The sequence below is a fragment of the Dreissena polymorpha genome, chromosome 1 (genome assembly GCF_020536995.1).
Source record: "Dreissena polymorpha isolate Duluth1 chromosome 1, UMN_Dpol_1.0, whole genome shotgun sequence".
NCBI classification, from domain to species: domain Eukaryota; kingdom Metazoa; phylum Mollusca; class Bivalvia; order Myida; family Dreissenidae; genus Dreissena; species Dreissena polymorpha.
Window position 1 is genome coordinate 3,988,895 of NC_068355.1, and position 22,785 is coordinate 4,011,679.

The 22,785-nt window shown below is 33.2% G+C and overlaps 2 long non-coding RNA genes across 2 annotated transcripts in view; both read right to left on the reverse strand.

Moving 5' to 3' along the window:
- Positions 1–6,204: 6,204 nt before the first annotated feature.
- Positions 6,205–22,785, reverse strand: part of LOC127868891 (uncharacterized) — a 49,922-nt gene continuing 33,341 nt past the window's right edge. The window contains exon 2 of the long non-coding RNA XR_008044298.1: positions 6,205–8,057. This is a non-coding gene — a long non-coding RNA (uncharacterized LOC127868891). The remainder of the gene's footprint in view (positions 8,058–22,785) is intronic.
- On the reverse strand, positions 10,399–15,927 carry LOC127868887 (uncharacterized). The gene is made up of 3 exons (XR_008044293.1): positions 15,763–15,927; positions 11,665–11,799; positions 10,399–11,299 (listed from the first exon to the last, which is right to left on the reverse strand). It is a non-coding gene; the product is annotated as an uncharacterized LOC127868887 (long non-coding RNA).

Genomic DNA, 22,785 nt, shown 5'->3' on the forward strand with positions numbered 1-22,785 from the left:
ATCCGAAAAAAGTTTTTTGCCTATACTGCCTGAATGAATATAACTTTATTATGTATAATAGATAATTAAATACAGCATTGCATAATATCTGGCGTCTTCCTTCGAATTATTATGAAACAAAGTCAAGTACTCTCGAGTGGTTTGCTGAGTATGCAAATTTTTGCAAGGCTTATTTCTTCGAGATAATGAACATATAACTTGCGAGAAGGAGAGAACTAACTCGTAGAAACGACTTATCAAGTCTCGGGAATGAGTACCTAAGTAGTGGTAACAATGTGGCTGACTCACGGGAACCACTCAATAAGTCTTGTGAATGATATATCTTACACGAATGATTGAGATAACATACTTTGGGTAACGACCGATCAGAATACATCCAGTTTGAAAAGCATTTAAATGCACGATCCTATTCATATTCATATCATACAGGGTCATGACAGTTTTTTTGTGGATCCGTCGTCGAATACATACGTTAACCAAATTACTAGCATTTTGATTGTCTAGCTATGTCGTTACCAAGACCGACTTGTTTCGTTCAAACGACTTGTTATGTCATTGCAACAATTATTTTATATCTGTATCCAGACTTTTAATATCGTTACCATGATTTAGCTATGTTTTTCCTGGGACTTCTTAATTTTTTTAGCAAGATATATTGTTCTCACGACTTAAACAGTCGTAAGAATAATATACTGAGGCATGCTAATAATGTGCCGATGCACAAGATGATACAGAGAACGCTTACTTCATTGGTGGAGTAAATTGTAAGTTTTGTGTAACCTTTTATTATCAACAACTTTTCAACAATTGCCATTAGATATATAATTTTCCTAGTTTGAGCGCAGCGAATAAGAGGACAATGATGTTCCATGGCATAAGAAAGTCTCAGGTCGGGTCGCTCAGTGTATTGTATTGGCGGGTAAGTATGCTCATGGAATATTCATTCAGCTTTGCGTAACTGACCAGTAAATATGTTTATTTGTTTATTGTCAACTTCCGCATGTGTATTTGGGAAACATCGCGGATAAAAATGCAAAGTAAATTTACTTTTTAGTGAATTTAAAAGCATGAAAGAAGAGTTTAGGGAGTCAACTTTTAGTGCTCAAGAGGAGGTCAAACTCTTCAAGAAAGAAAAGGACGTTGCGTGGCATTTTAAATGTAACAGAGTGCAGTTGGAATTTAATGAGGACACTGCAGACAGTATCCAACAAATAGACTGGAGTATTGAGCATGGCAAACCGGACTACTGTCTTGAGTTGGTAGCGGACGCGTTAACCAAAATAAAGAAACGCAATGAACTGATACGAATTTCAGACACGTCCAAGGGCGGTTGGGATACATCGAAGTTGTACGATTCCAGTCCTGGCAAGCGACAGCGAGGACGAGGGAAAGATGAACCGGGATGAGAATAAAGCATTAAAGAAGTAGAAAAACGCAAAAAAGGATGTCGTCTCTGATGACGTCATCAGAGAAGCTTTTCCACCCGTATGCTGCTGCTCCCATGCAGAGATTTTATGGTGATGGTCGCGATGGCCTTTTTTGAGAAAGCAGATCGTTCGACAACGGCGGACACAGTAAGGCGCGTGCAACAGGTCCCGGAAGATGTGAAGGCTGCTGAGAATTTTCGCACTTCCGGCAACACTGCCCATACGTTCCGAGAGGTCAAAACAGTTAAACATCCACTTCCGGTTCCGGATGCTAGCAGCTGTCAAGGGCGAGCAGTTAGAGACATTGAAAGATTATTATATAAATAATTATACTAAATTTGCTAAAGACTATTTGAATATGAGCAATGTGACCAAGACATTATTGTGCGAGGACGACTACGTGACAATATCAAATTTTGGGAAAGTATTGGAGCATATGATTATGTTTTTGATGTTATTAAATTTGGTTATAAAATTTCATTTTACAAAAAGTCACATAGGCAGTTATTGAACAATAATAGATCTGCTTTCAGTAATACTGAGTTTGTGTTTGAGGCCAATCAAACTTTGTTAGATCGAAATTTAATTGAAAGTTGCGAGGAACCGCAAAATGTTGATAATCCGATGACAATTTAAAAAAAGGTAATGGATTTTTTTTAAAGATTTTAAAGCCGTAAACAAACATGTATATAAACAAAGTGTTTAATTTGAGGATTTTAAAGTGGCTTTGTAATTTCTGACAAAAATGATTGTTCTTTGTGAAATTTGACATTACAAGCGCATATCATTGTATTGTATTGAAATTATCAAAGCACATTGCGATTTTTTAGGATTTTCATGGAAGGGACAGACTGCAAGGTCCGCTACATCCGGTTTCTACTTCTTCCGTTTTGATTAAGTACTGCTTTTTGGATATTTACCAAGATTTGTCGCCCTTTGATCAAAACATGGCATAGCTAGAGAAAATACGTACTTATGTTTCTTGATGACGGACTTTGCTGTTCACATTCATACGAAAACACTTTGGTTTAAGGCATTCAAATAAAACACGATTCAGATTCGCGTAATTAAGGTTTTATTAAAAAAGCAGACAAAATGCATTTGGATCCCAGTTCAATTCATACAATTTGTGGGAGCTGTGCTTGATTTTTTCAACGGTGAGATTCAGATTACCGAGCATTGGACAAGTAAGGAAATATGTACATGCTTTTCATTGATTGAAGAATTTATTTTACTTATGTCAATTTCCGTGAGAAAAATTGCATGTGTTGTTGGTTCAATCATATCAATGTCAATTGTTCTTGGCAAATATCGCTCAACTTAAGACCAGGCACTTGATTTCGATATGAATTCAGTAAGTTCATGGAATTCTATGATACAAATAACAATTTCCGTTCTCTACAACATGAGTGTCGCAGACAGAAATTGAACATACATTTCAAAATGTCCATGTTTTTTTCGAAATATGATTGAAGCCTTTGACGGACCATTTATACCTATAATCGCCCCTTAGGTAAATGATCATCTGTATGAAAGATTTCCATGCGCTCAATGTACCGTGCATACATGGCGCTAACAGCATGATTTGAACATTCTGGCACGTCGCCCGCTTTCCATTTACGACGCATTAAACTATAGCGTTTGAAAGATTAATAAACACAAAAATCAATTTTTATATCTCACATCTTTAATTTAATTTTAAGTATGTTGTCGCTAAGTGTTGTTTTACATTAAAAAATAACCGCTTGCTGAGCATAGTTATAATGTTCGTTTTGACTTTGAGTGTAAAACTGGTGTTTCTGTTTAAAATTCCTAATTTATAATAATTTCTAATAATTCTAATTTCTAATTTTAGAGATTCACATTAGTTTCACATTCAACTCTAGCTCTTTATGGTTGTTACCAATCTATCAATAGTTTCCCATTTGATTTTTAAAGAGTTTAGTGAGAACATTTCGTAGAAGTTTTGGAACCGACCTGGGGTCACCACATTATTCAGCCTCAGGCGCGGAAGAAACTCGTAAAGTTCAAAATACTCACACACTCACAAACTGTTTTGGTTGCTCAACTTAATTAGATTTAAACTGCTTACTCGATTCAATGTACTATGTTTTCTATTATCACATAGAAAGGACAGAATACGTTTCAAAAACAATACAGAAACTTCGTAATTAAGTGAAGACTAAGATTTTGTCTCACAATTGTGTATTATGCCCGTGTATCAGTTTAAGTAAACAGCATAGACAATTATCCACCCCCCCCTCAAAAAATAGAGATAAAAAACACAGCTCAAGCAGTGTTTTGTAACTATAACACTGTTTGTTTCAAAACAAGTATGTTTAATTGGACAATTTAAGTGATATCTTACAACACTTTGTGTTATTTGAGAGATTTTAATGCGTTACCTAAAGGCATACAATTAAATGATCGTTTTTCCTATGTGTTGTAAACAATACTGTTATGAGTTAGTGCAATGTATATTCTAATTACATGCATTGTACATGCACTGATCAGTATGAAAACAAATCCGTATATCCGTGAACAAAACAAGTTTTAAAAGGCTAAATTATTTTAAAATATATCAAAATGCATTTTTTTTATCAGATTGTGATTTGCCCCGCCACTTTTCAATCTTGTATATCACAATTATGGACCATATTCACATAAGATAATACGTATGTCATTGCATTTTTTATAAGTCTCTTTGTGGTTTGTATATGTAGTTTCGATGTTAATTACATCCAAATAGCTTTTCAGGTAAATGTTGACACATGTCCTTGGCAAAAACTACACGTTTTTTGTACCGATTTGACAAGTATTTATTCATTTTGTCGTTACATTCCTCAAAATAGTTACTTGTTTTTAAAGACAAAATGTTATAAATTGCCTAAATCAAAAAATCTAACCAAAATGGTCGAAATAAGATGTTGTTTATGCCATTTGTGAAAACTCAGAACTTCAAAGGTTTAGGGGCAGCCATCTTGACCGTGATCTTGGATTTGGACATTATATGATCAATAAGTTTCGTGGGAACAAAAATAATCTTTTACCCAAGACATTGTAGATTATCATCAACATTTTCAAATAAAACCTTAGAATCAATGCAGCGTAAAACCCTGTTTCTTCTATTCTACAAGAGCTCAATGTGAGAGATTTTTGCCCTTTGTTGATAAATTATTTATCTTTATTTTTACTATTAAAACTAAGAGAAATGTTTTGTTGTTTATTTAACCATGTGCATGCACTTAAAACTATATTAAAAAAACCACATCCAAAAACACATACACTAAATGTTAACAAAAACTAGAACATCTCAAAATATATCAATATGCTCATTTCTCCTTCATATTTGTCATTTACCCCACCAACTTTTCTTGTCTTATATATCACCATTATTGATCATATTCACTTGAAATATTGCATCATTATATTCCTTAGTCCCATAGGTGTGTATAAATATAGTAAGGTTATAATTGTATCTAAACTGTATTTTAGGTATAAATTGAAACATGTCATAAGCAAACAAACATGTTTTGTTTACCGTTATTTTCATTGATGTAGTCATTTTTTCATTACTTGTATAATATTTCCCCAAAAGCTTAATTGTTTAATAAAAATTATATATACTAAATTGCTTAAATTAAAAAGCTCACCAAAGTCATCAAAATTATATGTTGTTTGTGTCATTTTCGAAACAAAGGTATTTCCTTAGTTTTTGATCGGCCATCTTGGCGGCCATCTTGGATTTAGAGCTCTTGTGCACAAACATATTCTTGAGAACACAAGACGAAAACTTACCAGTCATGCACTGTGGACCTCCTCCGTACCTACTACAGTGTATAGATGTATGTAAATGTTATGGATCATGTCTTCTTTCTAACAAAAAAAACACACACACACAAACATGTGTACAGCTAAATCCAAAGAATCTGCTGAGTGTATTTTGATATTTTATAATGTACAGTACATGTTTGTTTGTATTTGAAATTTTACTTTAGGCTTAATTATTCACCGAAACACAGCTCGTTTATTTGCTACTAATTTCACCTTTATTTGTTTGTAGACTTATAAATATGTTTGTGACCGTTATCTAACTTTATATGAAATCTTATTATTTTCTTATTCCTCTAGTTCTACTTGACAGACTGTTATGATGTTTATTGACCGCGTATTGTAAATTTACAAGATAAGTATTGATGCAAAGCATCAAAGGGCGTCGGGAATTTCAGTGTAAAAGGCACTCAATGAAGTTACATGGAACCATTTTTTCTACTGTTAATATTAATATATTGGCCGATTATTTTAAACAAAATAGAAAAAGATACTGGTATAACCATTATCTATTATTTTGTGTTATAATTCCCAAATAACCATTATCTATGATGTTGTGTTATAACCCCCAAATAACCATTATCTATGATGTTGTGTTATAACCCCCAAAAAAACATTATCTATGATTTTGTGTTGTAACCCCCAAATATTTCATATTTCATTTTATTTACATTGGTTTCCTTTTTTTACTGGCATCCGCGTGCAGTTTTCATTAATGGAACAGAACTGTGTAGGTTTTAAAAAATCTGCTTCATCTTATAAGCGTAATTTCATATTTTTCTCAACTTTAATGGGAGATGAATCTGAACTTATTCTTACGGTACTCATTTAGGATAGGGGTTGAGTACTCATTGATATGAAAACACTGTAAAAGTTTTAATGTGTTTAAGAACCCCCCCACCATCTCACACATATATTTCATAGGCATAATAAAAACAAAAAATGGTTGCAATAAAACAGCATATTTATTTAAACTAAAATGTCTACATCAAAACAAAAAGTTAACAAAGAACACAAATAAAATAATTTGATTATACTTGGGCTCGAACCTTGGGCCTCTCAAATGTGAAGCGACCACTACACTACGGAACCGCTTGAAAAATCACCTTCTAACTAAGATATTAATAAGCTATTAATAGTCGGTTTAAATGTAAACCCGGAAGTTTAAACGCTGGATAGTGAGCGGGGTTAAAGGTCCATACCAAAGGGTCCATACCACTGGCAAGATACGGGTCAGGCCTGCGGCCTTCTATATGTGGTTCTTAAAAAAACGCTGTAGGAGGACTTGATAGTAATGAGACTTGGGTGCTGTAATGGTGCTAATCATTTATAAGCGGCTGCTTCCTTTATCAAGACTCACTACAATTAATAATACGTGCCGCGCTTCGCGCTCTATAGCGCCGTTATTAGTAACTAGGTGGTTGCTAGGATAGTGGAACAAAGAAGTTTTGTTTTTATACAAAACCAGAAAGTTTCACCGGTTCGCGTATTTGCCCAGTTCCTGTGATCTTTTATTATTGCCCAGTCCCAGTGATCAGTTATTAATTAAAAGAATTAGCTTTGCATTATTGGCAATAAATGTTGTAGTAAATGTAATAGGCACAACTGCAGTACTTATTTACACTAATTTACAAAAAAAAATCACCACTATGCAATATATTCTTAAAACAAAAATATATACATTGATCCGTAAAATAACTTATCCTCCCATAAGCGAAAAAAACGTATCACATACTAGTCGCCGCACTTCAGTGCGACGCCAATAATCATATATGATAATATTTTTCTTTCTTTTATTATAGTGACATGTGTTTACGTACAAGGTGTTGACAGACATATATACAATGCATAAAAGAACACCCGGTCTAATAGGCCTATAAGTCACCTCAACAACAGTGTAACATATAACGTGATCATTATTATACAAATGGACAATAAAATATTTGAGCAACATGCTAAGTTCAATGAATAAATTAGAAATAATAAATTCAGGTTTATCTAAGTTAGATCAATATAAGAATAATTTCAGTAGTACTAAAATTATCAAATTAAGAAGGCATATTTCTGAAAAAAATGTAATACGTAGATGATACTTAGAAGTTCATTTACAATATTATATTATTTTAAAGTTTAAAATGACACAACTGCATACAACAGATATTTTTACATATATAACATACTGCTTCTGATATAAAACGCATAACAACAAATTTCGAACACTTTCTAGGATGACGTTTAACCAACACAATTAATTTATCTTTATTTGATTGACATGTAGTATATTCTTCAGAGATCAGAATATTCCCAAATATAACTGATCTTGTGTTTTCATAAAGAGCACATTCAACAAGAAAATGAGTTTCATCTTCGACCAGTCCACTATTACACAACCTACACCGTCTTTGCTAGGGGGCTTTGCCCACATACCTTCCGGTCTCGACCCTAAGTGGCATACTTCCGGTTCTGAATTGTGCAAATAAAGCGCGTTCATTTCTTCTTAAGTTCAGTGTAAGGTATTCTTCACAGACAAGTTCAGTTTCGAAGGTTCTATATGTTCTTAACTTTGAAACATGTTCATAGTCTCTAGACGAAATTATTGAGTAAAACTGAGTCATGTTTTCTTTAGCTAAATCCATTGGAATGAGACGTTTATGGTTATAATAATCCGTAAGGTTAAGACTAGCCACTACCGTTTTAAAATCACTGCACCAGTCATTGTTATTTGATGAACAGTAGTCCCTATCAAATGCTCGTTTGGTTAATCTATTTTCGTCAAGTCTTACAAGTCTGTTCCAAAACCTGATCATTGCAAGCCATCTACGATAAGTGCTCGGTAACCATCCAATTCCAACGAGTAGCGCTAATATAGGCGTAAATCTATGTACACCTAAAAAGTGTATATATGTGTTCTATTGTATCTGTGATATTGAATTAAACGTCAAGCGCACTACGAATTGCACTGCACGAGATTGTCATTAGCCAGAGATTAGTATACTTATTATTTACTTATTATCACGTCATATTATAAAATTTACTTTTTTGTATTTTTCGTTTAACGATTCACATGAAAACGTGAACTCTGTAATATATGAGGATTGCATTAAGTTAACGTTTGAAGTTTGTGCTATCTTTTTAATAAATTTGTGAATTAATATGCCGAATCTGATATTGAATCTTTAAGATTATTTCTGAGATGTTTTAATATAATTGTCTGCAGTCTTGTAGTATGAGAGTTTGTAGTTTTGTTTATGCGAATTAGTATGCGAAGTGATATTATTTTATTACTTTTTATTACTTACAGATTTTTGTAGCTGTGGTTGATGGCTTTATACACCGATTTAAGAATTGTTTTGTTTTCCAAATTATTGTACTATTGGAATAGTACCTCAACATAGTTCTGCATTAAGAACGGATATATATATTTAAACTAAGCTGAATGAAATATTGCTATTATATTAATTAAAATATTTTGGAGCAATATTTCTTTAGAATAAATGAAGGAACTGTTGTTTTCTATCAACCAATTAAGCTGTGAAAAACTTAATTGAGAAATGTGCCATTTGGCAATAATACAGCTTTAAGTATTACTTTAGCGGTCTTACTTATTGAGCTAAGACAAACTTTTTATCACACCACTCCCCCACAACGAAGTTAATGGAATATACTGGATTCACAGTGGAAATCCGTTATTTTTTGTGCGTCCGCCTGTCTTTTTTTCGGTCCGTCAATCTGTTCGTCCCTTTGTTTGTCCCTAAACGTAAATCTGTTCCACGAAATTTACAGTGCACACAATTCATTCTTACAATCATTGCCCCATATGAATTGAAGTCGTACATATGCAATTAGTATTTTACAACGTACATATTGCTAACGATTGCTCCCTTTTTCTCTATATAATTTTTTTTACAAGAATCTTACAACTTACGACATGCGTCGTCGGAGATAATGTTTAATACTGTGATAAAATCTTGTTCATCTAGCAATTATGAACACAACCCTTTGCAATCGTATTTCATAGTCCATTTAAGCCGCGTCATGCAAAAATGTGTCTAAATCTACGTAGTTCTGACCGGATAGCGCGGATGCGTACGCTTGGCTGGAACTGCGCTGGCATCATAAATATGGTCTGAGACTTTTTTTCGCCTGAAGCGGTTCATTTATCGTAGCTCGATTGCATATATTTGACTTATTAAGACTATATAGAACATTTAGAAAATTTCCCTTTCTTTGCTAGAACGTGTGCGTTTGGTATCTTTAGAAAGACCTTCAGTACCAAGCGGAGATCGAAGCGTAATGCTTTAGGTAGCAAGAGGGACATTATTGCGACGTCAATGAATTGGATAGAATGACACAAACACATTTAAATAGGGATGGCAACGAATATTCGAATATTCAAATATTCGAAAATCGGCCGAATATTCGATTTCAAAATTCATGTTCGAATATTCGATTTTTATTTTTTATGCAAAGAAATTATTTAAAATATATATATATATATATATATATATATATATATATATATATATATATATATATATATATATATATATATATATATATATATGCAGTCACATCTTTTTGTTCATTGCAGACTTCTTTAGTGCATCCGCCTTTGTTTGCATGACATCTGCCATCAATTAATGAGATGATAATTGGCATACTGGAGGGTATCAGGAGAGGGGTAGTGTCTTTATTAATCTTATCTGGCAGTTTACACGGGTGTTAATTCACCCGGTTTAATCTATTGTCGAAGACAATTGACATGTTATTCACAGTTCGGCGTCTCGCAATTAAGACAACCTGACTTGCGTTACCTTCAAATGACCAATCAATTTAATTTGGATATCCATACATTAAATCCATGATTATCTAATCAAAATTTAATTGCTTAAATATAACCAATTACAATTGTTTGAATTACGTTGACGAGGATGATGCGTAAATGAATGTAGTGATAGTATTCATTATTGAAGAGACGAAATGCATGTTAATATCTTTAATAGCGTAAAACGTTTTTGTGTGTACCCACTGCATGTAAATAATACTTAATTGATTGCTTGTTCATATATACATGTTGTCTAAATGTTGTATCGGTATGTTGTTGCTATGTATTCTGCGTGTAAATTAAAAAAACAACGTGTGCAGTAAGGTTGTTTATGCAATTATTTTGAAGTTCAAAGGCGGAATACATAATTATATATTTTAACAATTCTTTCCAAGTTTTGACATCGTCTTAGCTCTGGAGTCCGATAAAAAAAGGAGATAATAAAAGAACCCATATGATCTAAGGGAGGTAACCCAACATTGTATTGACATAAATCCGAATTACGGTATTATTTTTATCGGCAACGTGCCTAATATGTTATGAAAATAAAAATAATTAAGCGAATAAATAGAACACAATAATCAAAATCGTTCTTAAAAATTAAAACTCTATCCCTTTTCCAAAGCTGCATATACAAAACGATTATAAGTGGTATGCGTGGCAATCAGGAACATTACTTTGCTCCGGACAGGCGTAAGTTCGGACATTTTAAAATAAGGCTTAAAATCGAATATTCGAATATATTCGAATACTGACAACCGAATATTCGAATATCATTTTCAGTATTCGTTGCCATCCCTACATTTAAATATTGCATATTTATTTATTTATTTATTTCATTTGGTAAAAATATGAACATTACATTGTTACTACATAATGCAGACAACATAAAATATATTATAACAGCAATATACATAGTAAGCCATGGAATGCACACACAATACCAAGGATAACACAAAAAAGAGAAAAATTATTTTCACTTATTTCCATTAAGTATTTGCTTCGCGTGTGTTAAGGTGCATTGAAATAATGGACAAAATAAAAGACAGTTGGTATTAATATCAACAATATTTGTACCATGCAAAGGTTTTTGTCAATACATAATATGTTGCATCACTGGGCGCTACAGCACGTACAAAGAGGGGCACGAGACTGCATCTTCCCCGCATTAGACGAGCGTGCCGTTATTTTCCATAAGTGGGAGGTCGTTGGATGGCTGGAAAGAGGTTTTCTTGATCAGTTTATGGACTGAATAAACAGCTAGTTTTTTCCTAGGGCTTGCACCAACGACCACAATAAAGAAGGCAATTTGTCCCGTACAACAAAATACTACTAATATTTGCCTTACAATTTGTTCTTTACAAATACAGATACTATTAATATTTGCCTTATCGGTTCTTTACATGGACATAATTATACGCTCTACAAACACGATAAATAAAGAGACAAAATGCATGATAAACAGAAAGTGTTGGTCCAATAGAAGGCAAAATAAAGAAACAGCTGCCAAAGCATTGACCAAAACGGCGTATCTAGGTAAATTTTTCCGATGACAATCGGTTGTTGGGAATTACTACTTACGACAGCAGACGTTATTGTCAAATGGGCCGATCTCGCAGTAGTAAGAGTCAGGGCATCTCTCCCCGCCGCGTCCGCAGTAGAAACCCGGTAGAGGGGATGCAAAGGGACATTGGCCCCAGCACGTGCCGACCAGCACTACAAAGGGAAAAAACGGCCGCATACAGCAAAATTGTCCAATACCAGCTTTAAATATTAAACCATATACGTTAGTAATCCATGTAATCTTAACTCGTTCGACGAAGGCTGTACTTAAGCTAGCGAGTTCCACTTGTTTAATTCTTAAAATGTTCAAATAACGTTTTTTTTAATAAATTAAATCAAGAAATGATGGTTTGGTTATAAGTAAAAATTGAATGAAACGATTGTGCATAACTGGCTTTCTTCGACAACAAATCAAACACACACATGCTTATACAAACGAATTTATCATGTGAAATATAAATTGCAACAATAGACTTGTTATAAATGCTCTCCAAAAGAAATATCATTGTTACATATGTATAAGGGAACACAATTGCCATAGATTTATAATATGTTACAAAACGGATTGCGCATACATACACAGACTAAAATTGACCATAGCTAATTCTGCAATTATTAAAGACGGAGCTAACACATTTCAATCATGAGGGAAAAAAGATGAACCGATGCTGTTATATTGAATGGGAAAATCGCATGATTAATCAATGAATGTAACGCGCCGAAATACTATGTTAATGCAACACCTTCTCAGGCATGACTAATTTCCAGGTCAAGCAATATATACATTACAAAATAAATTATGCAAAAAAGAACACCCTTTAAACGTGACACGTAGTAATTTATGCTGTACGGATCTACAATTGATTTATCAAGTAAAAACGTGACATTTGCAAGTTCATGTTTTGGTTGCTGTTATCGATTCAGTTATAAACTCATACACTGTTCACAACAAATTGTATTTTTTTCATGAACAATCTTAAAATGTTTGTTGTATGGTGGAAGTATACGAGTTTAATCAAAATAAGTACATTAATCGATAGAACAGAGTTTGGTGAGAAACAGTTTGTTAAATTTGAGAAACATGTAAGCGTAAATAGTCAGTACAAACCGGTGTTTAAATCGAAGAAATACTTGTAAGGCATAATATGTAGTCTAATAACCCCCGACAGGAAGTTAGATGAACGGCACCATGATTAAACCCAGACGCATTTAAACTTCCGGCTTTGGGTTATTTGAAAACAAGTATTATTTCTTAATTATCATTTGATTGGATGAATGGAATTAAAAGCATTGTTAAAATTACTTGATGAAGATCTTTTTTACCACTGACAAAAATTAAAAGTACTAAACCGCAATTGAATGACTTTATTATAATTAACATGTCAAGTTATAGAATTTATTCACACCTCTACACCAATCCAAAATTTAATTAACTCTCAAAATTGTCTCTTTAATTTGTTCAGTGTTGTTGTTGTTGAAAATAAAACAACCATTGAATTATGTCATGTTACACCTCACTTTGTGTCAACCAAACATCGGTGTTCATCTCCGACATACGTTACCATAGTAACGCACATTGCTGTCAACTATACCTTGGTATTGAGCACCGTGCATTGCGTTCTATGTGTTTTATTAGTATGACATAAAAGTGGTTTGCAGTGATAAATAATCCTTCTTCTTAATATCTTCTTCTTAAACGTATCATAATCCTCTTCTTCATCACCACCATCAGCCGCAGAACATCGACGCAAAATATTCAAACTTTATACACCGTGCAGTTTTATTTTTAAATCAAAACCTGTTCTAGTAAATTCACGGTAAAATAATAGGCAAGATTGTACTAATATAGTTATCCTAACAAGAAAAAAATACTGTGTGCAAATTTTCATGTCAAATTCGATTATATCTAATAATGATACAGAATCGAACTCGAAATACCGTAAAAACAAATATATTTGAGTCGTGATCTGAGAAAACTGGGCATAATGCACGTGCGTAAAGTGTCGTCCCAGATTAGCCTGTGCGGATTGCACAGGTTAATCTGGGACGACAATTTACGCACATGCATTATGCCCAGTTTTCTCAGAACGCGACTCATTTTATAATAACAATTAAAAACGCTTCTTCAGAATAATGCCGACAGCGCTAGACTTGACAACATGACTCAATTTGCCAATTAATGCACGCGCTATTAAACGAGCAATCCGTCTTATTCCACAACCCAGCGGTGCACTTATCATTTTTCTTTACATTTCTCCCGTCAACGAAGTTAATTTAACATTAATTGCACGACAACCGTCAGGTAAAACGTCGCCGCTTAAACGTACAATTAGATATACACAGTCTAGTAGACTTGCGACTGGGGCAAACATTTGACAAAGGAAACATTTAAAACAGGATTGTAAAGAATTTATAAAATAATACAAATGTACACTCTGCTTAGCGTTTGACATCGCATAAAATAATAGATTTTGTATATCATCATCATAAATATAGTAAAGGAATACTAGTTCCTGTCTTAAAAAAGAACATGTAAACAATACGTTTGGTAAAAAGTTTTGTATCACAGCCGAAACTGTTCTATTACCCAAATCGTAAACGTTTGTAATTTAGTCAAATATATAAAACACTTTGTGTAAGAGATGTATTTTCGGATGGCGATTTCTAAAATAAAACAGACATTGATTACCTTGTTTTGACAAAGTATCACAGTTTAACATCGTTTACAGAGTGAATAAAAAGTGACGAATAATTAAAGACCTTTTTAATAAAAGTTTCATTTGACTTTTATTTCTATAATTACAAAAGGGACAATTTAAATATAATGAATACATACGAGTTATTTTCAACAAACGACACACATGATTATACTTGTTTGAACCCCATGTCATGTATATCATTTTACTTGAGATATGTTTCAAATATTATTTTGGTTACACTTTAAAATTTGGTCGATAAAAAACATCGATAAATCTCCCAAGAGAACTTATTTTTGCGGGACATTTGGAAAACTATTTTGTGTCCTTTATGTATAATTTGAAAAGCAAAAGACCCTTATATGAATGGTTTACGTTTTCATTCAGATATATCGTCAAACTAGCTATTAATATTTCATAATTTCAAGATTATAGTCATATCTTATAGTGTGTGTGCTTTATTGAAGTCAACTGTTATTGGTTGCTTTATCCATTGAAAACAGCCTAACTCTGTTTTTCGTTTTACACGCACGCATGATTTTGGGACCTTCGATCCTCTCACTGTGGTATCATTGTGAGTCTGTACATATAGGATTTGGTATGAGTTATCATATCATACCATATTTTATTAAACGAGTTCAGAATTTTGTTAGTAAGCGAGCCTTTGGCGAGCTTAGTAACGAAGTACCTGGACGAGTTAAATAAAATATGGTATGAAATGACGAGTTTAAGGTCGCCGTGGTGTAATGGATATGGTGTCCGCCTTGCGACCGGGAGGTCACGGGTTCGATCCCCACCGTGGGAGCGTTCTTTAGATCTCCCCCAAAGACACCAAGTACTGGTTCTAGGCCCAGGAAACGGACTCGAGAGCGTTTATATAAGCCTAAGGCTTTCGACGCAATTGAGCTAAAATAAATAGGTTTAAACTAAATGACGAGTGTCAGGTCGTTTTTATCACATGCTTTTAAATGACCAAATTAAATAAATATTTACGCAAACATAATGATAAATTCCGAATGTGTTTACATTTCGTGACGTCATTTGACGTTGCAACGTCATTTCAGCAAAATAACAAAATGCGATTGGTCAATCGCACGAAAACTAAGCCAATGAAAACGTTTAAAAAGTATATTACACATGTGTAAGATAAAAATATTCGTAATGGTTATATTACATTGGAAACAGGGTATGGCATGTGATAAATTGTATTTACCACCAGATGTATTCACTCTGAAGACACTTCATGTTTATGAATTTAATTTGACCCAACATTTAAAAAAAATCAATAAACTCACAATACCTCATCATTTGCTATGAATTTTTAACGGCTTCTGCCAATCACGTTTATAATCAGTATTTAATATTAAAAAATATTTCGAAATCCATATAACTTAATTGAATACAAGATAAAATGACTTACGGACTGCGACAAGACACGAGAAGACAACGCCGTTAATCGTGGCGGGAGATAGCACGAACCTTGTGTGAAATGTTTCTTTGTGCTTGCATAACGCGCTTTTATAACGTTCAGACTTAATTGGCCAATGAGCAATTGCATTGTATACATACATATAGACGTCTCAATGTCAATGATAACCAACGATGCAGTTATATCCTGTTTGAATAAGGAAATTGCAAATTGTAAACAACAAAAAACAACAGATCGCTTTGAGACAACATCCGTGATTGCCCGTACCGTTAACGAATGAAATAAGTTTTAGAACGCATTTGGGATATTGTGTTAAATAATTCTCAAGACTTGAATAACACGATTATATAACGTTCTCACTAAATGGCGGACGATGGCCCGATTCTTGTGGTAATTGTTTTTTTTTTCACTGAGCTTGCATACCGTGCTGTTATAAAGTTCGGACATAATACGTCGATGAGCAACTGAATTGTATACATACCGTGACGTCTCAAAGTTGTTGATAACAATGATGCGGTTACAACCCTTTTGAAATAAGGAAATCGCAATTTGCGAACAACAAATAGCTTCAATGAAACATGCGAGATTGTACGTAGAGTAAACCAATTAAAGACATTTTTAGAACTCATTTCATAATTTGCATTCAGCGAAATTGCAACTTGCAAACAACAAATCGCTTCAATGGAACATCCGTGAGTGTCCGTACCATCTGTCACATAGTACATAAGAAAGACCGCTTTCATCTGGTTTAAAATTATACCATTTTTGTTAAGGCTGAAAACCAATTCATCAATAAGTATGTAAAAAAAGCTGCCCAGTGTGTTGCCTGGCGGATAGCTAAGCTTTTTAATTAGAGTTTTATGTAAGGTAGATGCATGTTTGCGAGTGCCTTTAGGTTGTTTAGTGACAGATCGTGACAAGATTACATAGTTAACTTTAATTTCATGACAAGCAGATGCTATTCATCGCAATTTGTACTCGCTTTGTAAATGCACAAATATGTCAGTATACGTCATATTTACATTTTAATTTGTGGACACGTCCCTCTGCACACGTCCCGTCGATTTGCACACGTTACCGTCAATTGTTTCAATGTTTACTACCATATCAACTTCCGTGTGAACGCAATCTCTTGCACGATTGTCACATTAAAATTACTCTGTGACGGGCTCGGAACGTAGGCTGTCCGAAGTGATGTGATTTAAAGTCACATGATCATGACATTCAAGATGGCGACGCGAATTAACGTGTCAATAAGATCCGCGAACACAGGAAGTCGTGAAGATGTCGTAAAAAGAATCTTTTAAGTATTGTGTTTCGAGGATTAGATAAATGAAGTTAAATGGACAAGACTCTTACGAAGATAGTGTGTGTACATTAAAACGAGATGATTGAAAAAAACAACGTTTTAATTGTAAAATTGCAAACTTCGGCGATTGTGACGAAGATATTTCGTACATATTTTCCTGCAATAACCGAAGCATTCGTCTTTTTAGTTAGTTTTCGTGTGTCGTATGAATAGATATCGTTGCAGGTATTTAAATGAGCCGTAAAACTAATTTTAGATTCACATCGTACATGCATGATTTACATGCTGGCGCATTCGACTGTACAGACATTTTCGATTTCAGAATAATATATCTGGATTATTTCGCATTTTTCGACACATGTTCTTCTTAACTTCTATTTTAATTTATATTGAAATATATGTTTAATAAGTTTTTTTTACACATTTTATATAAATTAATAGTTATTTGACAAAATTGTATAATCTCGCTTTGAGAGAAACCTAAAAGAATGTGCATGTTTATTTTATATTTATTTATTTGTAGACTAAGTTTTATTAACCTAGCTAAACAACATGGTCACGATTCGGACGGAAACGCGGGCGGACCAAGGGTACATCTATGGTCCTTTCCGGTTTCACCCTCGAAGGGACTTTAGATTATTGCTGCCGTCAATGCGGTATATACGATAGCGACAAAACAGTAAAACCACACTTTCATTGCGCAATGAATCATTAATGCGCGTAAACAAATATTCACAGGAATATGATATCAATTATATCATTGATGGATAAAATGGGTCGGTTTTGTTTAAGCAAAGATTAGTGGGCTTTTCAAAGCCTATTGTTAGCAATAGAGTAATGTATCTGCATCGGTGTCTTTAATTAGTACTATTAAATATCGACGAATGTTACTTTAAAGCAATAATTTTCTTTTATACCTATTGATAAAATATGACATTTCTGCAGTGAAATAACAGCAGTGAAAATAAACAAATTGTTATTTTCACCGGTGAAAATAACACATTTTCCGAACTGTTTTACTGTGAAATGACGTCATTTTTTAGACGAAGTCACGTCATAAATCCAGCTGTATTGAGGCACGCCACGGGAGAAAGTGTAACTTTTCAGCGAAAGGGAAACCGCTGTTAATTATTTTCTTGAAAAAGGGGCATAAAAGAAACAGAAAATTTGTTCATGTCAGTGTAAGATCGTTTGTTATTTCACTCGTGATCATAGAAAATATATTTTCACGAGTGGCTGGCTGCGCCACTCGTGAAAATATATTTTTTCATGATCACGAGTGAAATAACAAGCGATCTTACACTGACATGAACAAATATCCTCTATAACTCCACAGGTTACACTATGATGTTCCGTTTCGAAAGAAAATCGAATACTATGGTGATTAACCCTCTGATATCTGTTTTATGAACACACTATATTTTTATAGAGAGACAATTAAAACTAGAATTCACATCACTATTTAATTTGTATGTACGCTGGTGAGATTTTAGTTATTAAACATTAAATGCAAAAAACTTTACAAAATATGTACACTATATGTCGACTCAGGTAGACATTCGATACGATATCAACTTCATCGAATTTTGATTAGACACATATTTTGTAAAGTTTTTACAATAATCATTATCCTTAAAATTTCTGATTAAAATGCATCAAAAAGGCTCGACATTAACGGCATTAAATGATCTGAAGAATAACAGGACATAGAAAGTTCGCAACTATTGGTTTGTTGAATCATGTTGACCTTTTGTATGATTTTTTGTTATGCATACATTATATTTATTTTAAACATGATGTCTTGTTTGTTTTTTGGTTAAGAAGCACGTGTTTCTCTTGTGAATGAAAACTGCTTATTTGAACATGTTTAAACTTTTGGGGAATTGTGATAACATATTTGCAAAAATTAGATTTTGCATCGATGGGAATCGATTTTGCAGAGTCACATTATTTTAATGTAAATGAGCAGTGTGTGTGTATAAATGATTAATAATTTCTTAGAGATGTCATTTGCAATTTCAACAATTTCAAATACAGCTCACGTTTTGTTTTAAATAATTGCCATATATCGATCATTTTGAAATAAATGCATACATTTATTAATGACAGTTCTGATAATTGCATCTGCCTACTTCTAAATCCACATTTTCATTCTGTTTATTTCATTTGTTTAAATAACCAATTACATTTAACTTTTTTTCTTATTGACGACTGAAATGTTTATTTCTGCGGCGTATTCATGAATTTAATTAACGTTTTATGCTTTGTGACATTCAAAAACATGCTTGCTTACAAATGATAGTAAACGATTAGTTATTGCCAAATTATATTTGCAAATTTTATTTGTTTACTGTGAAGCCCAGAACCGAATCACATGGATGTTTCCGTAAAAACGCCAATTTGGGAGCAGGTGTTACTTCAGATTCTAACAACAACTAAATATTTGACTGCGCGTTTAACAGTTTTAAAAATGACATAGTAGCGCATTTGCCACCAAATTTCCCCTTTATTTTTTTGGTTACATTGACAGAAGTTTCGAATACCTATGCGTCATAGTGGTTATTTGATATGTAATAAAGGAAATTAATACCGTACGGGTTGGTAATGAACAAAACAGTCCAGGGATTGTATGTATGAATAAATCAAATACAGCTTATCCTCAAATACGTACACGCCATAAGGAAAACATAATACACATGAGTCACAATACCAAAAATAGAAAAAAAGAAAAAAAAATATAATTAAGTTAAAAACACAAAACAATTGTGTGCATTTTTTTAAACAAATTTATTCACTATGGTAAGACGAAATAATTGATAAGATTTAATGGTTGTTTTTTTCTATATAAAAGATAAAGTTCTGGTGCATTACTATAAAGGGTTTATAAAACTCAGAATCGCGATTTTATTTGCTATTATGTAAAGTTAATTGTCGAATAACATGCGAGTATAGATGCGTGTAATCAAGTCATGAAACTATAGTAGAAAAAATATGTTTTCTTAAATAATTCACTCCACGAAATGGTGAAACAGAAACTGAAAACTGAAACTGAAACCAAATTGCTTGGACATTGAGCGGTTTGTGTTTTTTTTACCGTTTGCTCCTTAGCTAGCACAACTATATCAAACGTTCTACATGTAACAACAGTGACAGATTTTATGAACATTCAATAAATTGGATATAAAAAAAAACCGTCGCGTTTTCGTTATAACTGTATTAAATAGAATAACACAAGCGATCGGTATAATTATTTCCCCCCCCCCCTTCCCAAAAGCACCTCCGACCATGATTCTCAGAGCTACAAGTCCATTGAATGATATGACTATGTTCGGTTGAATGTTCAATGCTCAGTTTGACAAGAAAATAATATATTTGAAAATTATTTCCCGTTGATATTTGGTATATACATATATCCGAGTGATTGTTGCAAGCTTTAAGATACCGCTACCATTTTTCACCTGTGTTCGACATTTGGTCCCAAATTGTAAGTCGACGCCTTTTACATACCGATGCAACTGGTTACTAAACATTAGCAGGTTAACCCACTATTGTATGGAAGTGAAAGACCGGCAATATTATTTATCACCAGAAATGTTGCACGTTATGAGTATTCAGCTGATATGTTCCATGTTGCAATTATAGACTATACATACATGTCAAATAATATCCCGTCAAATAAACAATGTTTGGTATTTAATGTTTCGATTTTCATTTTTCATGTTTATTTTTAAGGTGCAGACATCTCAAATGTACATCTTGTGCATTGTCCAATTAAAACTGTTCAATGAATAAAAAATTAAATGTTCAAAATGTAAAATATACATATACTATATTTTTAAATCGCATACACAACGCACAAAACTTTGTCACAACTCTAGCGCTTCTTTACAAATTTGCAACAATAACTTTAACTCACTGCCGATTTCCAATGTGAGCATGTAAACACGGCTAGATTAGATATCGCGTATCTTTACATCTTGCAATGTTACAAGTCGACATTTGCACAGTTGGAAAGTCTGCATGAAATCTACACGCGCTGAAAGCGACAAAATTATTTTTCGTCTTAGCCAGGAACCAATGCCTCCCTTACTTGCCGAGAACCATTGTAAATGTAAACAATGATTCTTCTAGTGCACATGTGTTGGGCGCTTGGCCAAGTCACTTAAACACTATCAATATGTCATAAAACAACATTTATTCATCATTTTGACCAAAAATAGTTTTCTGATAATATATATATATATATATATATATATATATATATATATATACACACAAGGCATGTATCTCTTGACACAGTAAGATCACCTACATCAACATTTTCAAGCCATTTAGTGCCTAAATGGCGGTCGATTTTCGTAAACTATACACCATTTTGTTGGGAAAGGCCTCGTGACGAAAAATGACCACGAACGGCTACTTGCCAACATAAACTACAAGAAAACAATTCTCAACTCGATCGTAGAAATGCTAGGTCGGCTCTCGTCTGACCGAACGTTCAGTGCCGATTTTTTACAGGATTAAAAGTATCGAAATACCCCAGCTACCGAACATAATCCGCAGACGAGAGCCGTGTTACAACCTGAAGTGTAATAAAGACCTGACATGTAATAAACTTTATTACATTATTACAATTGCTTGACCACCTGAATTGTAATAAGTGTAATAAACTTATTGCTTGGTTTAAAATTGCAACTGATTGCATTTTCAAACACAGATCATTGCAAAATATAATGCATACGTGAATATAAAATTAATACTAAAAGGGCAATACGACCTATGAATGATAAAAAGGTTTTCTCATACAACTTCATTTGTAATAAAGTTATTACATTATTACAATTGCTTGACAACCTGAATTGTAATAACAACCGAAAGTGTAATAAACTTATTGCTTGGTTTAAAATTGCATCTGATCGCATTTTCAAACATATATTATTGCAAAATATAATGCATACATGTTTATAAAATTTATATTAACAGGGCAATACGACCTATGAATGACAAAAAGGTGTTCTCGTACAACCTAATTGGTAATAAAGTTATTACATTAGTACAATTGCTTGACAACCTGAATTGTAATAACAACCGAAAGTGTAATAAACTTATTTCTTGGTTTAAAATGGCATTTGACCGCATTTTCAAACAAATAGTTTTGCAAAATATAATGCATACATGTATATAAAATTTATATTATTAGGGCAATACGACCTATGATTGACCAAGAAGGTGTTCTCATACAACCTTAATTGTAATAAAGATTCTACATTATTACAATTGCTTGAAAAACTGAATTGCAATAACGCCTGAAAGTGTAATAAATGTTTTTCTTGGTTTAAAATTGCATCTGATCGCATTTTCAAACACATATTATTGCAAAATATAATGCATGCATGTATATGAAATTTATATTAATAGGGCAATACGACCTATGAATGACAAAAAGGTGTTCTCATACAACCTCAATTGTAATAAAGATTTTACATTATTACAATTGCTTGACAACCTGAATTGTAATAACGCCTGAAAGTGTAATAAACTTATTTCTTGGTTTAAAATTGCATCTGATCACACTTCCAAACACAGATTATTGCAAAATATTATGCATACATGTATACAAAATGTATATTAATAGGGCAATAAGAGTTATGAATGACAAAAATGTGTACTCATACAGCCTCAATTGTAATAAAGTTATTACATTA